Below are 7,188 nucleotides of genomic sequence, written 5' to 3'. Positions count from 1 at the left end.
ATGTGAAATTTTATGGCATGTGGCAAATTCCTGAGTCTCAGAACTGGAATCCATCAGCGTATCTGGAGAAACAGAAGAAGATTCTGGAGACCTTTCCTTGTAATATTCATCACATGGAATTAAGGCATTGCTTTTTTTTTCTGCAATAGCCTGGCTATTGGACCTGCTGGCACTGTCCTCAGGGTCCATAAACAAAGAGTAGGAAGGGAGCAGTCTCTACCAACATTTGTGTTTTAAGAGCAGGGAAAGGTGGCTGGGTTGAGACCTGCTCTCACTATGTAACAGTGAGGAAAAACACTGTGAAAACGTATCATGAAAGGAGGCAGTTTTAGGCACAGGCAGCCATCCTGTGTAAGCTAAACAGACCAAGACAGAGGCAAGACTCACACATAAACACATACTCTTCATTTATTGCATCCAGGCTTCCCCTCCATGCTCGCATGAATAATTCACAAAACCATTAATGTTAAATGGGAAGGAAAAAAAATCAATTCTGTTATTGAGTTGCTTGAAAAACCACCTTCTCTGCCTGGGACAGCAGGAAGGAAACATGCCTGCTCATCCAAAAGCCTCCTGGTGACAGAGCTGCTACCAAAGTCCTGTCATGACTGTGCCTTTGCACAGATCTTGCGCTCCCATTGAAGAATAGTTGGCTGTTAACTGCAAAAACTGTTGACTTATTTTAAAAAACCAACAAACATACTTGCTGTCTTTACTGAGTGGCCTTTGCCTTTTAAAGTAACACTGTTATAAACTGCTGATCACTTATCTACTGACAATTTAGTTTCAAATTGATTACATCATTACATTTTATTTGTTTGCACTGTAATCTGTGAGGGCAAAAAATTTCTCTGCCTCACATTTGCAATGAGCCTGTTTTCCTAAGAGAGGAGGATTTTTTTTGTTGTTGTTGTTCAAGCACTAAGGCTTTCAGTATGGGTAAGACAGTATGATACACATTGAAGATACAGAAGAAGTGTCAGTTTTAAAAATTTTCCATGCTTTAATTTTTTCAAGGCCTATTTCATGTAGAAAGGCTACAGTTAGTCATGTTGCTAATGGAGTATTTTTCAAAAAGAAACATCCCAAGAGAATATACCAGTGTTGCTTTACTTGGAAGAAAATATTTTCATGTATCCTTATTTTTCAATTTATTTCACCAAATATAGTGCATACCAGAGAAGTTGTGGTTGAAGTGATACGCTTCAAATTTACCTAAATCAGGTGCACCAAATGGATGCAAAAATTTTTGGGTTTTTTCCTTTAACTTTGTGAGAAGTTTCTGAGATTTTTAATTTTTGTCCTGTTAATACTAGCAATAGTGTATTTTTTGTCTGTAGCAAAAGTATGATTATTGTCCAAATAAAAATGACTCTGTGAAGTAACATATGCTTTTAATGAGGCTTGGATTGAATCAAAGATAGAGGAAAAGGATCAGTCTTACCACAACACTTTTCTAAATTTTTTGTTGTTTTGTTTTTTTTTTGTTTGGCCACACTTATTTTATCCCCCCTAATTATCAGCCCCTCTCAAGTTTTGGTGGTATGGAACATTGCTACAAACTTGGTTTCCAGGATGGGGGAAATCTTGTTAACCAACCTGGGAAGAAAGCCTGTATCTCATGAGACAGTCTCCCTTTGCTAAGTTATTGCATGTGTTACTGGCTTCTGGTAGGTCAGATCTAACAAAAAATAACATTTCATTTGTCTCTTGTCACTGGAGCTGGGCAGCTTCAGAATATCAAACAGTTTCATCTCATGTAAACATCAGTGTTTTATTGCAAGTAAGTAGGGTCAGGGTGGTTATCCCAGTGCTTGTTTTTATCTTGTGCTGTTGAGGAATGGCAGGTAGCCAGCAAACCACTCGGGGGAATTCTGCAGTCTCTCGTCTGTCTTCTGGCTGCAGGCAGGGCATGCTTTCTCTCTACCACTGTATTTGCTATAACTCGTTGTAAAACTTGATACCTTTTATACAAGGAGTCATGTTTTCAGCTTCACTTTGTAGCCTAAGTGGAATTTTACTGTCTGCTGTCATGGACTTCCAATTCTTATTACACTGAAAATAAATAGAAGTAGTTTGGCTTCCACACAGCCTTTGAGCCTGGCAATGTGCACTGATGGAGCTGCAGCCTTGTGTGCTGTCTCCAGCAACAGCAAGGGCTTACAAGCATTGTGCGCTTCATGAACACAGCACCCAGGCGTGCCCCACCTCAAACAATTTAATTTCCAGAGTTTAGAAATTTAGGCTTCTAGGAATTAATCAATCCAATTCAGTTAAAACCAACCGACCCAGCAGACGTGCTAGAATTTGTGACACCAATACAAGGAGCAGGCCGCAAGGATGGTACCTTGATGGCTGTTGACCACGACCTGGCAGCCTGGATTTCTACTGCATTGGGAGAGAGGAAACAGTGAATGAAAAAACATTGAAGTATTATTACAGAACTCCATGATCGCCTTAATGACCGAAACTTCCAGGGCAATAAAATCAGTTTAAAAGAAACTTTTTTCCATTCACACCAGGATTTTAAGGAAGGACAAAACATGCTGATAGCCACTAAATTAATTTATCTTTACATCTTGGTTTGTTTCTTTTCTTGTTCAGTTTTCCTTTTTTTTCTTGAGTGATATTAAAGCTTGCACTTCCCAAAGGAGCATTAATAAAGCTGTAGTTCTCATGGCAGCTCAGACACACACACAGGGGTGCCACTTCCTGGTGCTGCTGCACAGTATAATCCTTGAGCTCGATGCATCCACCGGTTCCTTGTGTCACACAGACACTGCAACATACAAAGAATAACTTAAAAGCCCAAATGTCTTAAGACAGCATTTGGATAAAAATCAGCCTCAGCTCAAATCTAACAAGAATGTAATTTCTATATTGAACTCTATCTTTCTAATCCCTTGTAGGCGGATTTCAGAAAATTATATTAATAAAACACTGGACAGAGTGGCTATTTGAAGTGTAACAAACGTCAGTTATTTCATTGAATGTATGTACATACATCTTATTAAAAGTCATAAATTATATGAGAAAAGGAGGCTGTCCATAGCCACATACGATGAGAATTTTAGGATAAAAAATCTATTATATAATTGATAAATACAGTATTTAATGTATGAACTAATGAATGCTTACAAAAAAGGCTGTTTAACAGATGTCGGTATAAACTTAAAAGATCATTATTAATAACTGTCCCTTATAAAATGATATATGCCTTTTCAAATTATTTAATAACCTACTTTTTAAAAGTTTCATATGCAAGGATATAGTACTTTTCCCAATATTACTCTGATTAATGGCCACAGTTTAGATATTACACGTCTTTCATCACACACATCTTTCATACTGTCAAATAGAAATACTAGGGGACATCAACTGATATAAATAATCCACAACCGCACACAAATCATGACTACTGATTAGTAAAGCAATTATCATATTAAAAGAGTTCAACAGGGCTCAACATACTGTTAAATTAGAAATCAGTCAATACCACAGCCATTATATAGAATAGCATTGATTGGATGTACTAAACATGAGCCTTGATGACAACTGATCACAATGAACTCTGCTCACAGAGGAGTCTGGTACACTAATTGAGGAGCCATCCTTAAATAGAATAATAACTAGAGGAGGAAGGGAGAGGAGATATGGCTACAGAGCTAAGGTGCTGCCTGTCTGTGCAATGAAACAGTAAAGAAACAAAGAACTAGGAAGACCTCTGTATGCTGGATGTCCACTAACTTCCAAGCCTCCTTTTCAAACACCAAATGAACCCGTGAACTCCTCACAGGTCATCTCCACAATCTGTGCCACAGCTGTTAAACCTGCTCAAAAGAGTCTGAACAACACCTCAGAAGAAGCATTTCCAAAAGCAAATCCCACAAAGAGGCCATAAACCCCAGAAGTCTCATCTGTGACATGTGACCAGCCTCCATTGGCATGCTTGAAATCAGGCCTTATGGTTGTGTTTGAGGGTGCCAGGATGAGGGAAGAGATGAGAATTTTGACTCCATGTTTTAGAAGGCTGATTTATTATATTATGATATATATTATATTAAAATTATATCCTAAAACTATGCTAAAAAGAATAGAGAGAAAAGATCCTTCAGAAAGCTGGAAAGGACAGGAATGGAATGAATAACAAAACCTTGTGACTGCTCACAGCCTCGACACAGGTGGCTATGATTGGTTATTAAGTGAAAACAATCCACATGGACCAATGGAAGATGCACCTGTTGCATTCCACAGGAGCAGACAGTTATTGTTTACGTTTCTTTCCTGAGGCTCCTCAGCTTCTCAGGAGAAAATCCTGGCAAAAGGATTTTTCAGAAAATATTGTGGCAACAAGGCCTCAGACTGCACATGTAAACCAAAATTTGTTCCTTAGAGCGAGGAGCTGCCCAGGCTGCTTTTTCTTGGTTTTATTCACAGCAAGCTGCACGTGGAAGAGTTTGAGTGAAACACTGTGTTATTAAATTTGGCACTAACAGTTTGTAGTTCTCACTACCGCTCAAGGAAATGCGTAGTGGTAGAAAACAAGTTCCAAACATCTTAATTATCCTGAAATCTTATTCTGAAAGTATTCTCAGCCCCAGATCAAGATCAAACAGCATCAAGGTACTGAAGAAATTCATCCCAGCAAATGCAAATGTTGTACTGCCTCCAGGAACATCCCAGATTTGTCACCTCTACAGAGTGTTAAAATATATTAAAAAAAAAAAAAAAGCTCAGCGGTTAGACCCCTACCTGATTTTGAATTAACTAAAGGACAGGAGCAGTTCTGGTTTTGGTTTGTAGAAACCACACACAGCAAAGGCTGCTGAAACTTCAAGCAAGCACAAGTTTTGCGGGTAGTAATCTATGATCAATGTTCAAAAATGCAGTGTTCAGATTATGCAACGTTATTTCTATGTTTTCATGGTTTCCTGGAAATGGGAGAGCAGGGTGTCTGAGGCAGTTTGCTGCCAATGACTGGACACCACCAGATGGCCCCCGTTACATATCTCTTCTAATGCTCAGCCATGAACAGTCAGACAGACAGGAAAAGTCAAGAGATGAGCATTTAAACGTTCCCAATTGTAAAACAGCAGTAGAAAAAGACATTTGGAGCCAAGGGAATAAAGGATTTGAGCTACACCAATCAGTTTCACAGGTATGTTACAGGGAAAGATCATTATAAAAATGAGCACACTGCCCAAGTTTCACTAAAGGAGAACTTTTAAAATATATCTGGTTTTCCATCCACACAGCTGTTAAAACAGTGATATCTTCAAGAACTAGAAGCAGCAGCTATTTTTGTTCTCTGCCCCACCCACATTGCAGGAGGGAGTTATTCACTTATTCCAACCTACATTTATTTTCAACTCATGGCTCATTTCCTTGGGCAGCTGAAGTTTAGTATGAATACACCCTGGACCACTGTGGTTTGTTTCAGTTTCCTGATGTATTAGTGCCACAGCAACAGTAAGCATCCCTCACATGCTTCATACATAGGTACCAGCCAGCAGCACCGAATTAAAAAGCAAGGCTACATAGATTGTAGGTCTTCCCTGCACTTATTAGCTGTATCATATTTAATTTGGAGATTAGGTCAACCAGTCCATTAAAAGAACAAGGCTCCTTGGTTAAGGGCAAATATAATGGTAAACAATAGAGGAAATTTGTGCTCTGGAGAAAGGCAGCATTCACAGGCTTGTCCAAGATGATGATACATCCTGTCTATGTTGTTTGCATAGCTATCAGATAATAAATACATTAAAAAATATAACAAGCAAAAACATTACTTACACTGACAGGGTTTGGGGGCTTTTTGGTTTTTTTCTTTGATTGGTTTTGTTTTAGGCATTAATTGCCTGGTCCACCCAAATACTCCACTTGCTTCCATTTTAGCCTATCATTTGTCACAAATGAGCATGAGACCATGCTGCATTTGATCCCGCAAAGGTACATGGTAAAAAAGAGGAGCTCTAATGATATAATATCTCCTTGAGCCAGGTCTTATGAGCGCTCAGAGAAACATCACACCCAAGATAGCCCAGCTACCTCAGATGGCATAAAATCAGCAGGATGGCTTCTGAGGTAGTGTTGGAAACAGAAAAGTTTTAATAAAAGGCAAAATAACAAAGCTTTTTACAGAGAAAAATGAAGCCAGGGGCAAGAGGCTCTTGCTCCTGGTAAAAACACCCCGCAAAAGCAATTACTTCCTTTGCTGTCTTCTTTTTCTAGTGAATTGCTTAAGTGGGACCTTTTGGCTTCTGTCCAATTGGGTATCTTTAGGATTGAGGGGAAGTCCCCAAGGTCCTATGAGGCGTCCTTTTACCAAATTGAGGAGAGAAACTTCTGGGCTTTTTTCCTTTTTAAGGAGACAAAGGATAATTTATTCACTCCGTCAACAGGGGGCACATTCCTACACTCTAATAGTTTAGAAACCTGGTTCCTGCAAGAGCAGTGAAAGATAAGTAAAGAGGAGGAGTAACACGAGTGCAAGATCCTTGATTGTGAAAGATAAGCTGTTTTGTCAGCTTCCCACTCATGTTGTTGTCATAAGAACATGTTCTTTTTTACTGTCACCATGCCCTCCTAGTGGAGGAGGAAAACACACTTACCTGTGGAGACCTTTTGGATAATAATAAATTCCTCCATAACCTTGGCAATCTAAGGGCAATATACAATTTCAGATAAAAGCAATTGCCAAGGCCTCTGCTGATATTTCATTTGCATTTCAAGAGAAAAGAAAGGACGAGGTGGAAAGTAAGTAGAGAAAATAACACCAAAAATCAGAAACACTTCTTTAAAACAGGGCAAGACAAAGTAGTCTCTATTTCAAGTCAGATTGGCATTTTTACCAGCAGGTAACAAAGTATACTCTGATGGAGAAGGAAGACTTGCACACCAGATGATGAACAACAAGTCTCAAAAGTTTATTGAATAGGCACACACATTTATAGCAGTGTTAATAAGGCTAATGCATATTGCAAAAATTGAGCTCATCATTGGTTAGTCATTTATCAGTCAACTACGTCTACGTTTACATTCTTGTGCTCAGCTTGTTATGGTTTCTCCTATCATTCCTTCATTCTTGCTAGTTAACGAACCTCTCCCACAACCTCAAGTTTCGGCAAGGGCACAGTGACCTTGCCGCTTTTAGACACTGATTTCTGACTCCTATCCTCGTCTCCTTCT

Source organism: Pyrgilauda ruficollis, unplaced genomic scaffold, assembly GCF_017590135.1.
Source record: "Pyrgilauda ruficollis isolate IOZ18807 unplaced genomic scaffold, ASM1759013v1 scaffold114, whole genome shotgun sequence".
Lineage (NCBI taxonomy): Eukaryota > Metazoa > Chordata > Aves > Passeriformes > Passeridae > Pyrgilauda > Pyrgilauda ruficollis.
This window is presented reverse-complemented; position numbering follows the sequence as displayed.